Consider the following 14032-nt stretch of genomic DNA (forward strand, 5'->3'; position numbering starts at 1 on the left):
TTTAAATTGGGTTCGTAGAAGAGGTTTACAGATTTCTTCTGCCTCACGGTGGCTTTTCAGGGAGTAACTTTTATCAGTATCAGTTGAGGCAAGGTGGATCTAGTTTTCTGATTTTTATAACACTGTGGATTTATTCATGTCCCTGTTCATTTTAGTAGTCTTGGAGAGATTTATCAGATTACTAGTTCAAAGGAGCCTTTTCCTGCCAGTACAGGAGAGCAAAGCCCAGGCTTTTAGCGGATTCTTTTTGGTGGGGTTGGGGGTTGTGTGGAGAGCTGGCTGTGCCCTGCACTGTTTCTCCTTGACGTAAAGAAAAGCAGTTTTCACACTGCGCCTGAGTTACTCCGTTTTGCGTCCAAGTGCCCAGGTAGAATGACTCTCTATACCTTCTTTGTACAGTAAACAATCACCATCTGCCTAGCACGACCAGAAGGCACAAACTGATGAGTAAATTAATCACACCAATAAAAATGACCACCCTTGAATTTACCTGCATGATCAGAAGTCCATGGATACGTGAGCATGTCAAACTCATATCAGAAAAAAAAAAAAAAAAAAAAAAGACTATGAGCTTATCGAACCAGGCCACTGAATAAAGCAAACCTTTACCTGAGACCCATGAAAAGAGGAACGGCTCAGGACTAGACACGTGGCCCACAGACCTGTCACCTGGTCCCTCGCTCAGGAAAACTGCCTCAACCATGAATCTCCAACCCTCTGTCTCAGGCTTCATTGCAGCACAGTTTCTCCTGCCCATGAGACCCACACCTGCCACTCCAAGCTGCCATTAGGCGGGACCCTGGCAGAGAATGAGTCCCCCATTCTGACACCCTGAACCTGTTCTCCCTCTGGTCCTCGTCTTATCTAGCCACCTCCAGACTCCACCTTCTTACCTACTCTCTGCCTTTGCTCTGAGTTCAGGCTGCTGCTTTCTGGCATCCCTGACCCTGTGACCTCTTTAACCCGTTCTCAGCCTGTGTGTGTGTGTGTGTGTGTAAAGTGTGATGTGTGGCTAGAGTGTTATAGATATTAGTACTTAAGATTGGAATAAAAAAAAAACTTGTTATTGCCCAGCTTAGGACCATGAGCTGACCCACCGTGTTCGTAAATGACAGCCATTGGTATGCAGCTTGTGAACGTTCTGTTATTCAATAAATCCTCACATCACGGAAAGACACGAATGCATTTGGTCTGAATTAATAACAGAGCTCGCCCACGACAGCCTATCTGCCCTCTGATTTGGGGGATTCCTTTCTTTGTCTTGGGGGTCTTGAAGGGTTCCCTTTTGCTTCCTACAATTTCAGGGGGCACCTCTGCCTTCTGCTTTGCGGAGTCATGGCGCCCAGCCCTGTTTCTGCCTCCCAATTATTCCTCCAAAAACTGTAGAGAACACGAAGGAAAAAGAAAACGACACAAACCTCACCCTCAGCATAACCTGAAGATGGAGGCTGCCTAAACCTCAAAATGATTATGCAGAATCATAATCATTACACATTCCCACCTTACACATCCTGCCCAGGCCCGCAGGGTTTGCTGTAGGCAGGCACCAAAGTCTGGAAAGAATGGGTGACACGGGAAGGGAGAGCCAGCAACAGGCCCAGGTCCCTCTAAAACTGCGCCTAAGAGTATGACAGTGCAAAGTAGTGTCCCCTGCCGGAGCAGAGCAGCAGGCTTCTGAAGGAGCCTGGGGCAAAGGGGACCGGAGGAGCCTTTCACAGCTGGTCTTCCACAAAGGGAGCCAATAAAACTAGAAATACCTCACTGCAGTAGATGCTCTAGCAATCAAAGACTTGGTATATTGATGACAGATTAAGAATTAATTTTTCACTCTTCAGAGATGGGATTCCTCCCTCCCCCCTCCTCCACACCCTCCCCCACACACCCTCCCCCACACTCTCCCCCCCCCACACCCTCCCCTCCACACACACCATCAAGCAGCAGCCAACCAGGCTACACCTCAGGAAAGGGATGAGCCTGCAGATGGTGGGGGCAGGAAGGCCTTCTCATTTCAAAAACCTAGTTATCTGGATCTTTCTTAAGGGAATGGAATATATGCATAATCTAAGCAAAGCATTTGAGAAAAAAAAAACATTATAAGAACAAGATTTCTACCTCCTCTCTGCTGCCTCCATTACCTACCTCACACCAGCTGCAACTAAAAGGACACACACGCAGATTGTGTGTGCACACACAAGCATATGTATGTGGATGTGCATCTGTGTATGTACGTACCTATTTATCATATGTATAAAAACAGGAGGGAGACGGTCAGGGAGGGTTTATGAAAGCTGGGACATCAAAGGGACCTAGAGAAGGAGCCCGCAGCCTCTTCCTTCTTCCACTCTCAGGAGTCCCCACCCCCGCAGGAGGTCACAGGGCACCTGTGACCATTTCCTAAACAAAGCTTCCTCTAGGTTAGAGCCCAGCCCCCCAGACAAGTCCAAGCCACATGGCATGACCAGGTACGTGTCCTCAGAATTCCCCCACTGCCTCGGAGTCATTCAGGAATGGGGGATCCTGTGACTGCTGTGCACAGAAGTCACAATGGAGCTGCCCCCTCTGAAGGGGTTAAGCAGAATGAAGAATGTCACCGAGGTGCAGAGGGTGTTAGAGTCTGCCAGGTAACTGTCTCCAGGAAGGGAAAAATCATAGGCACAAATGGACCAAGGGCCAGATCATGGTGGAGATGCCCACAGAGCTGGACAGCGTCAAGGGTAAGATGCTGTCTCCACAGAAACCCTTGGGGTTCAGACACCATCCAGGAGAAGAGGGAGCAGAGATCTCCTGCACCTGAACGGCTTCAGTGTCAGGTGAGGAGCTCCAAGGCGACCTCTGGCCTCAGCCTCCCTGGAGAGAGACCGAGCTTGGCTCTGGAGCCCGCGCACACGCGCAGGCAGGCGAGGCAGGGAGCGCAACGTGCACCTCCTATAAAAAGCAGCCCTTGTCTGTGCTCCCAAGTCTGAGCAGGAAGGAAGGGACGAGGAGAAGGGGCGCAGGCTCCGGAGTCTCAGCCTGATGAGCCTTATCAGCCGGGCTGTGGTGACAATAGAAGCGATTGCACTCCTTCCGCTTTTCTCTTTGAGAAACAGCCCAATTTCCAGCTTCTCTTCCTGTTTGATTGCCCAGAAGTTAGATTGGAAGCTGAGGAGGGATGAAGGGCAAGGAGGAAAGCAGAGGCAAAGAGGGAGGGGGGAGAGGCTGAGGCGGAAGGCCTCTGAGGTGGGACTCTAAGCTGCCAGGCTGGTTCCCAAAGGCCCTCTGCCTCTCGAGCAGAACCGCCTGCCCCCTCCCCTGTACAGTGGATGTGCATCCCCCTGAACCCTGGGCGTGCCCTGGAACAGAGAGGGTGCTGCGCACATTGTAATACCACACGGGTGCTTACACCGTCCACAATAGACTGCCATTTCCATGCCAGGCACCATCTTTTCTTCTTCTTTTTTTTTAACCTCTGCTTTTTTGTAAGGCCAGCTCCTCCAAAGTGGACAGGGAGTACTATATGAATAAATCATCATCTTCCTGACCACGACTGAACTCACTTGGTGAGCTACTTAATAAAACTACTACCAGGAGAAATAAGAAAACATGGCCTGCCCTAAAAAATAATAATAATAATAAAGAAAAAAAGAACACAGAAGGAAAGGGAGACAGTCATCCCCGGAGCAATTAGACAACGATGGTTCCATTCTAGGAAAACCATGACAGCACAGTCTACTTGGCAAGCACCAGGACAGAAGCTCAGTGAAATAGTCTGAATGCTGCGTCTCCCCAGAATCCCTACATTGAAATCCTAAACCTCAAAATGATCGCTTTAGGAAGTACAGCCTTTGGGGTGTGATTAGATCATGGGGGTAGAGACCTCATGATTGGGATTCATAGCCCTCTCAAAGAGACCTCAAAGAGTTTACTTCTACCATGTGAGAATGTGACAGAAGGCACCATTTAAGAACCAGGTAAGTGGGCCCTCACTAGACACTGAAGTTGCTGGCACCTTGATCTTGGATTTCTTAGCTTCCAGAACTATGAGAAATTTCTTTTGTCTTTAAACTACCCAGTTTATGGCATTTTGTGACAACCTCCCAGATGAACGAATAGACTCAACATTTAATAACTGAAAGAAGGGTGATCTATTGGTCCCAGCACCTTGCAATACAGCATCGACATCACCCGGGAACTTTTGGGCCATGCAGTATCTCAGACCCCACTACAGACCTGCTGAATCAGCCTCTGTATTTATGAAGATATCCTGTGATCCAAATGCACATCAGGTTTGAGTAGCAAGGCCTTCGATTATGGTGCAGGGGGGAGGGAAGAGACCCAAGAAAAAGTTGGGTGTGAGACTTGTGGGGAGATCAGAAGTACCTTGGATGGCAGGTGTTCATTGTACACGTTAATCATTTTGTTTTACTGAGACAGGATCTTGCTGTGTAGCCCAAGCTGGTTCAAACTCCTAGCCTCAAGTGATCCTCCCGCCTCCCAAACAACTGGGACTACAAGCATGCCATCACACTGGTTTGCATTTGCTATTAACTTTTTAACTAGTTAAAACTCAAAAGTCAATGAAAGAGAAAATCAGAGAGATCTAGAGTGCAGCATGTGACATCTGGGGCCAAAAACAGCCTGCCCAATCCTAGAGTGTGGCCCACTTGAGATTTTCAGCACACAGACATTCACAGGTAAACTGAAAGACCAGCAGGGCTCTCCCATCTGTCACTCCCTGCACCCAATCCTTCACTACAACCAGCTATCCCTATAAGGCTTTTCTTGAGAACCCCACCTCCCACCCCCTTCTCCCTCCCCAGGAGACATTGACCATTTCCTACTCTATTCCCAGCACAAAGTAAGCGCTCAATAATCATGTGCCATATAATGAAAGTGTTGTGCTAGCAGGCTTGGATCAATTAGTGATTGTAATTGAAGCTGAATGTAATTAATTATGTAATTTGGGACTGTTCAAGTTTAATTCCACTAAAATTGCATCATGAAAACAAGGCATGAGGAAGGACTAAAAGCAAAGGAGCTCACTTCCGCCCACGGTAGGCAGACTTAGGAGTCGGACCCCTTTCTGTCTTCGTTGGTTTGGGCTGTCGAAACAAAGATACTGCAGACTTGGCAGCTGAAACAACAACCATCTCTTTCTCATCATTCTGGAGTCTTGGGAAGCTCAGGATGGAAGCACTGTCAAGTCCAGGGTCTGGTGAGGACCCACTTCCTGCCTGGTAGATGGCCACCTTCTCCTCACACACTCCCATGGTGGGAGGGGGCTCATCTCTTTCATGTTTCTTCTTATAAAGGTGCTGATCCCATTCATGGGGTTCAACCATCCTGTTCTAATTACTTTACCCCCGAGAACCCACATCCAAACTCTATCACATTGCAGATTTGGATTTCAACATATGAATTGGAGGGGACACAAACATTCAGCCCATTGACAATTTAAAAATCACAAGGTTAACCTAACTCGGGAGGTCTGGTCCTGAATCCAATTTGGACAGAGTCCAAAATCAAGGACTTCCCTCCAGTACCTGGGTTGTACAGCAGTGGTCACCCTCAGAAGCAGATGCTGCTCGATTTATGAATGCTAATTGGCTTTAACCCATTTCCATGGCTGCATGTTCTCTCGTTTTCATGCCAACTAACTTTTCTTTCCACGCTCACAGGCTCAAAGGGACCTCTGCGGATGTTTAGACGAATGGTCTTTAGCCCAGTCAGACCTGACACTCCCCCTGACAATGAGTGTTTGGTAATGTCACCTTACCATCCTGAAATGAAATTCATAAAAACTATAAATCTCTACAGTCATAATTATTCAAAGTCAGACTGAGACAGGTAGGTTACACTGGCCACTCAAACGCAAGTCCCACGTTGCCATTCCAAAATAGTGAACAGGGATTCCTAAAGAAACGAAATCATCCCTCAACTTTCATAGTAATTGCATTTCTAGAAAACTCAACATGCAAAGAACACTTTGCCTGTACACACACTGCTGAGTTAGGTTGTTGATTCGGATTGTTATAAACAGGGTTTTCACTAGATGTGCATCCTGTGGGGCATTCAGAAATCTCACACATCAGAGGAAAACTCTGTTGAGTGAGGCTGTGATGCTCACAGGAAGGCATCAGACATCCCTGACCCCACTCACTCAATGCCAGCAGAACTCCCCACTCACTGTGATACCCAGAAATGGGATCTCCAGAAAGTCCCTGAGGGCAGCAAACCTCTACTCAGTACGTGGCTTTGCACTGTGTAACCAAAATGACTGACTGAACTTCAGAGGAAGGAAAGTTGTTTATTTTGGCCCATGGTTTCAGAGATTTAGTCCAGGGTTGGCCGACTCCATTGCTCTGGGCCCAAGGTGAGGCAGAAGGGTAAAAGCTCATGGTGGAGAAGCACCGCTTACCTCATGGTGGCCAGAAGCAGAGAGAGGGGCAGGGGCTGCAGGGAAGATGAACCCTTCCAGAGCATTCTCCCAGTGACCCACCTCCTTCAGCCATGTTCCATCTGCCTACAGTGACCACCTAGAGACAGTCTGTTCAAACTACAATGGAATGATGATGCCACAGTTTTCATAATCTAATCCGAATACTCCTGCATTATTTCAGGAGTTTAGGGGGACAACTTATATCCAAACCACGACAATGAGAAACACAGATGTAACCCATCTCCTTACTTACAGATGAGAAATCAGAGGATGGGTGACGGGGAGGTCTGCCCAACATGACCAGCTGGTCAGCACCCACAAGACTCTGGAATCCCATCCAGGGACACTTCCCAACGTCATGACGACACTCTCCCCAACTGGACACTCTTACTCACGACTCCTTTGGGTTCCAGTGCAAATGGCTCCCAGCAACCCAGAAGGAACCCCCTGTAGGAGACACAGCCATACGCTGTTGGTGGAAATGCTCTCTAACCTAGGCCGTGTCACTGTGATGTCTTTAAATTAATCTCCCCAATGAGACCCAGATATCTCCTTCCCATCACAGAAATCTAGGAATGTTCTGGCACGATGGGGAAGTTAACCAGCCCATCCACCTTTCATTTACAGAATCCCTAAAACTACCCTAGGTAAAGACAGGCGACTCACTGGAGAGCTGACTGGTGTGCTGAGTCAAGAAGGAATCTGGGGCCACACCTCAGCTCTCTGTGAAAGGACGCAGTGATCAGTCTGTGGCATCTGCAGCGGTCATGGTGGTGGTGGTTGGGGGGATGTCTGTTTTAGAACCCCAGACAGATCTGGTCTACTTTCCCAAATCAAAAGCTCATTCATTCTATTAATGCCAGTCTATTCCATTCCACTAGTTCCCTTGTGTAAAACCTGAGGCAAATGTCCCCTTCCTGATAGTTGACGCAGTTCAATGACAGGATAAATTGCTTTGCTGCAAATGACAGTACCAGGGCTTCCTCTCCGAATCCCACTCGCTCGTTCACTCAGCACACACAAGTTGAGCATACGCTGTTTTCCACTGATTGGCAGTGGGGAGATTCAGCAAACCTGCCATATTGCATACAGGAACATCATTTTTTGAAGCCTCTAATTCATAAAATAATACACATCACACAGAACTCAACACTGGTACCCTTTTCCACTTGGAGTTGATAGACCTTTAGTTACAGGATCAAGATAACGTGGTGTATGAGAATTGATTGCAATTAATGTCTTGCAAATGTATTGCTACAACAGCTATATTTTAAGGAAGATGTCTTTAGACACATTGGCTAAATATCGATTATCTTTAAAGTTAGTGAAAGTAGGATACACTTAAGAATATAAAATGATCATTCTCAAAAATCTGCATGTGTGATAAATACTTATTAGAAATACAAAGTTAAGTCAAATGATCTTTCCTGAATTGGTTTTAAAGAATCTTTAAAATACAAAAAAATAGGTAAGACATAATAGGAAGGTCAAATAGCTCTGAAAACATTCAAGAATATTTAATTTGAGGTAAGCTGGTCTTTGGGAGAATCGGTCCTTAGGCAAGCAGGTTTTTGGCAATGTGCCTGTAGGTAGTTTTGTGGGAGCAGGAGATAAGGAGGTACAAGCAGGGAGAGAGCAGACTAGAGGGAAGACCAGGTGTGAACAGGTGGAGGTGGACAGGAGTGGAAAGGTGGCAGGTACGAGAGTTGAGGAGGTGGATTCTGGGGTTTGGGGGCAGTGAAGCTCAGGGGAGGATCCAGCTGACTCACAGCTTTCGGAACTGGTGGCTGCAGATGGCATCATCCACTGAGACAGGGAACACAGGCTCCTTGGTCAAAAGGAAATGCTGGGACATCCTGGTCCCACAGAAAAGTGGAGATATGGTCCCATCAAATCTCCCTGCCAGGTGGGGCTGCCCAGTGGCACTACTAGCTCCTTCTCCTCGCAGACCTCAGACTCAGCTGCCCCCTGCTTCTGCAAGCAACAGACTCCCCCTTTACCCAAGGCCAGTTCCTTTGGGAGCTAGCTGGTCATTATAGGTCATTAGAGATGGGCATTGGGTCTGGCTGATCTTGTCTTTCCACTCTCCATCCCAAGAAATGGGCACAGAAAAAAAAAAGCATGCTCCAACCATGGACTGAGATACAACCAACTGGATGCAGCCTCCACGGTCATGGTATTCAAGACAGGTGGGAGACCAAGGAGGATGATTCTTCTTCGCCCTCTAAGGACTACACGGGAATCAGGAGAACCGGTCAGGGAGGCAGGTCAGCCAGGGCAGGGGGGTCTTGGCAGGTTCCCTATGTAAGATGGAAGCTTAGGCCCGTCACCAAGGTAGAGAGCAGAGGGCTTGGACATACAGAAAGGCAGAGAACAAGGCCTCTGAGCAGCTGTCTGTGACCACCAAGACTGGCCTGTTTAGGAGTCTCTAACAGTGACACACCCAGACAAGGTCATTAGAGGTCTCATTTTGCCCAATTGACGTGTGAAAATAGTTAGGAAGAACAGAGGGGAGAGCGAGGCTTCCACATAGCTCTGGATCCCAAATTCATCCCTGGGTCCTGTGAACTGGCCAGTGATGCCCACAGGCAGGTGGGAACACCCAAGGGAGACTATCCGTCTCCTAAGCATTCCCGGGATGTCTGTATCAAACTAATACTCTGATCAAGGAAACAGCACCTGCTCTCTTGGGGGTGACCCATGTGGACTGCAACTACCAGAATCAATAGGAGAAATTAAGCCTGTTTCAGCCAGATAGCCAGTTCTAAGAAGCCCGTGAGTCATTAGAAAACCAGCCTCACGACTGTCCAAAGCACAGCCACGTAGTTGGCACTCAGCCAGAATGACACGAGTCTCTGTATTTTATGGTGTAAAAGGAATTGGTCAGGGATGGGAACGTGACTCAGTGGAAGAGTGCTTGCCTGACGTGCCCAAGGCCCTTGGTTGGATGCAGCATTGCAAAAATAAGTCAATAAAAAAATAAAGACACCAATCAGTAGCCCTTAGTCTCGTGATTTCAACAACAGCAATAAGAAGAATTCATTGCAATGGAATCACTTGCTCTGTCTCAGCTCTTGGAGAACAGTCAGCGAGTAGATAGATGGCTTTCTTTTCTATCCATACCCAAGGGTTCTCCTCTGGCCCTCTCCAGTTCACCACGCCTCAACATGGACTCAGGACCCTTAAAGATAACTAAAATGACTAGGAATTTTTAAGGTAAAAAATAAGATAACCAGTTTAAAATAATGTATACACACACATAAAAAAATAGGTGACAGATTGCAAATTTTTTTGGTTCACATGCTTGAAAAAAATTAAGGGTGGGTCTGGCCTGCAGGAATAGCTAATTCCAGGGGCTCAAAGGATGAGGCAGACAAGACAGCCACTGGAGCAAGCAACCAGTGGGGAGGTGTTCACTCCCAAGTCTCCAGTTGAAAGGTCTGTTGGAACCAGGAGCCCATACTGGAACCAATCTCTGTGGACATAGTGTGGCCTTCTGTCTGTCCCCAAGGCTGCAGGGACTCAGCACACTTGCAGAGATGAGTATGTATCCCTGCAGGAAAGGGAGTCCTGTTAGAGCTGCAAGGGACACTGGGTAGGCAACTGCCCATTTCCAGGCCATGCGTGTTAGTTCTTCAGTGTTGCTTGTCCCTGTCACTGGTACTGTCTATTCACATTGATCACAGCCTGCAGAGCAGGGCAACCTGAGGGCCACCACCCATGCAGCTGAGGCTCCAGGACCCAGTGACAGTATGAACCGCAGTTCTCGTCCCCAGCTGCCTGCCCCAGGGAGTGACACGGGCTCCTGCCAGAAAATCCAATCCTGGTCACAGGTGGAAGGGAACAGAGCCTGCTCGGGCCACCCACCACCAGACTGTCCTGGGCGTTAATCACCACCATCGGGACTCACTTCCAACCAGCTCACTGAAACCTCTGAACATTCAGTTTCTTTCCTGAATTCCCTCAGTCTTGCTGCTTCTCCCTGAATACTTGGGAGGGAAAGAAAAAGTTAAAAAGGCAGCTCACCATGGGGGCAACGCTGCATTCCTACCCATGGTAACTGCCCTACAAGGACTTCCCCAGAAAGAGGTGAATCCAGCACCCAGAGTGGCCCCAGGACCTTGGTGTCCAAGGTCCAGCTGGCTGGGTGAGGTCTGGCAGAGACCTCTCCTTGCAGAGAAATGACTGCTCAGGGCTGCCCTTTCTCCACGGCTTCCTGACTTGTCCACAGTTGCCTTCTCTCTGTGTCATCTCATGGTTGTCCCTCTGCGCAGGTGGAGAGTCCTGATGACTCTTACTCTTCTTATAAGGAAACCACCAGCCCTATAAGGTTAGAACTCCATTCTTGGGACTCCATTTAGCTCTAACTATTCCCTTAAGAGCAGCCCTCCATTTAAACAATTACATTGGGAGTAGGGATTTGACTTAAGAATCGAAGGCAACATCATTCAGTTCACATCACTTCTTAAATAACATATCACATTGTGCTTTTTGCCTCAGGTCACAAAATAGTTGCCATAGTGCCAGACAATCTAAACCGTACACGAGCCTCACCTCCCTGCAGGAAGTAAGAGGCAATACAGACAAACTATACCTTTATCAATTTCTGAAGAAAAAACTTTCCCAGAAGCTCTCCAGAAGATTATCATTCAACTGTCATTCACCTCTCATGTCAAGTGTCAACCTTCCTGCAAGGCAGGCTGGGAGATCAAGACCTCACTTTTTCAGTCTCTCAAAGAGAAAGTGGGCAAGAGCTAAGGAGGTTGAGAATTGTCTGCCACAGGGGTTTATAATAAATATTTATTAAGCACTGGGTGGTTCATCTTCTCCAAGCACACTATAGCTATCACCTAACCTGATCTTCTCAGTAACCCTGTTTGGTACTTATGTCCACTTATCAAACTGAGGAACTGAGGCCCAGATAGGTCGAGTTACTTGTCCATGATCACACAGCCAGAATACGGGAACACAGGCTCACTTGAGAGCCCACACCCCTTAATGGCTACACTATACTCTCTGTCTCAATGATGGGGACGGTCATGTCAATGGACATTTGCAGACTTAATGTGCTCATGCTTACCTTGGGCAGAGAAAGGAAAAGCACCCCGGGGGCAGCTACACAGCCCTGGCAGCGCCAACCGAGCAGGGAGCAGCCCATGTGCCTGACCTCTGTCCCTGCTCACCAGTCTGGGGAGATGGGAGGAGCTTCATGCCCCACCCAGTGTTAGCCTTGGCTAGAAGTCAGTTCTGCTGACAGTCAGTCCCTCTGAACTTCCCCCTCCATTACCACTCACCTGGAGAAGGGCCACCAACCACTTCCACCATTCATGACCAGGGGTCATGGGCTTGGCCAGCAGCCACCACCCTGGGTGTGATTATCTGGCCCTGGTCCAGCACTGAGAGGGGGCCACCAGCAGATTCATGCAGAGGGTGCCAGGCCTACCCTGGGGGTGACTGCCAGTGGCCCCCTACCAGCCTGGTGACTTCCGCTTACAGAACTGCAAACCCACCTAGGAAAGAAAACCGCTCTCGCTAGGTCTAACCTTAGGGGCTCAGTGTTCAGGTTTCGATGTCATGTTCCTGGGTCATTCTGCTTGTGCTACGCTGTGTGCTCTGAAAGGTTTAATGTGCAGTTGATGTAAACACCATGTCTATCACCTGGCTTTGGCATATCTGCAGGTTTTGGCTTCCTGAAAACCTTCTACCTTGGGAGTAGCCAGATTCTCTCCATCTCAGAAAGGCTCTGCCTAATGCCACGGGGAGGAGTTCTGCATTTCTTCCTCCTCTGAAGACATCTGGAAGGTGTATGAGCCTAAAGCAGAGGTGCCAACCCTAATGTGGAACTTAATTTTTTGTGATAGAATATATTATGAAATATTATATATACACAGAAAAACTTGTGGTTGTACATGATGTGGAGTTACACTGGTCATGTACTCATATATGAGGACAGGAAAATTATGGCCAATTCATTCTACTGTCTTTCCTATTCCCATCCCCCCCTCCCTTCCTTTCATTTCCCTTTGTCAAATGTAATGAACTTCTATTCTTCCTCTTCCTTGTTGTGGGTTAGCATCCACATATCAGAGAAAATATTCTACCTTTGGATTTGGGGATGGGCTTATTTCATTCAGCGTGATATGCTCCAGTTCCATCCATTTACCAGTAAATGCCATAATTTCATTCTTCTTTAAGGCTGAGTAATATTCCATTGTGTATATATACCACATTTTCTTTATCCATTCATCTGTTGAAGGGCACCTAGGTTGGTTCCATAGATTGGCTATTGTGAATTGAGCTGCTATAAACATTGATGTGGCTGAGTCACTGTAGTATGCTGATTTTAAGTCCTTTTGGGTACATGCTGAGGAATGGGATAAAAGGGTCAAATGGTAGTTCCATTCCAAGTTTTCTGAGAAGTCTCATATTGCTTTCCAGAGTGGTTGAACCAATTTGCAGTCCCAACAGCAATGTATAAGTGAACCTTTTCCCTACATTCTCACCAACACTGTTGCTTATAGTCTTGATAATTGCCATTCTGACCAGAGTGAGATGAAATCTCAGTGTAGTTTTAATTTGCATTTCTCTAATTGCTAGAGATGTTGAACATTTTTTCATGTATTTGTTGACCATTCATATTTCTTCTGTAAAGTGGCTGTTCGGTTCCTTAGCCCATTTATTAACTGGGTTATTTGTTTTGGGGGTGTGAAGTTTTTGGGTTCTTTGTATATCCTGGAGATCAGGGCTCTGAGGCGCATATGGTAAAGATTTTCTCCCATCCTGTAGGCTCTCTCTTCAGGTTCTTGATTGTTTCCTTTGCTGTGAAGAAGTTTTTTAGTTTGATTCCATTCCATCTGTGGATTCTTGATTCTACTTCTTGCACGTTAAGAGTCTTACTAAGGAAGTCAGTTCCTAAGCCGACATGGTAGAGAGTTGGTCCTACATTTTCTTTTAGTTGGCACAGAGTCCCTGGTCTAATGCCTAGGTCCTTGATCCATTTTGAATTGAGTTTTGTGCAGGGTGAGAGACAGGGCTCAATTTCATTCTTCTCCATATGGATTTCCACTTTGCCCAGCACCATTTGTTGAAGAAGCTATCTTTTCTCCAATGTATGTATATGGCGCCTTTGTCTAGTATGAGATCCCTGTATTCATGTGTGGATATGTGTCTGTGTCTTCCATTCTGTTGCATATCTGTTCAATATCATGCTGTTTTTGTTACTATAGCTCTGTGTATAATTTAAGGTCTGTTATTGTGATGCCTCCTGCATCACTTTTCTTGCTAAGGATTGCTTTGGCTAATTGGGCCTCTTATTTTTCCAAATGAATTTCATGACTGCTTTTTCTATTTCTATGAAGAACGTCATTGGAACTTTAATAGGAATTGCATTGAATCTGTACAGTGCTTTTGGTAGTATGGCCATTTTTTTTAACTTTATTTTATGTGGTGCTGAGGATTGAACCCAGGGCCTTGCACGTGCGAGGTGAGCAGTCTACCACTCAGCTATAACCCCAACCCAGTATGGCCATTTTGACAATATTAATCCTGCCTATCCAAGAACACGGGAGATCTTTCCATCTTGTAAGGTCTTTTTCAATTTCTTTCTTTAGTGTT

The sequence above is a fragment of the Marmota monax genome, unplaced genomic scaffold, assembly GCF_021218885.2.
Source record: "Marmota monax isolate L192 unplaced genomic scaffold, Marmota_monax_Labrador192_F-V1.1 WCK01_AAM20220418_F8-fsc00017, whole genome shotgun sequence".
Lineage (NCBI taxonomy): Eukaryota > Metazoa > Chordata > Mammalia > Rodentia > Sciuridae > Marmota > Marmota monax.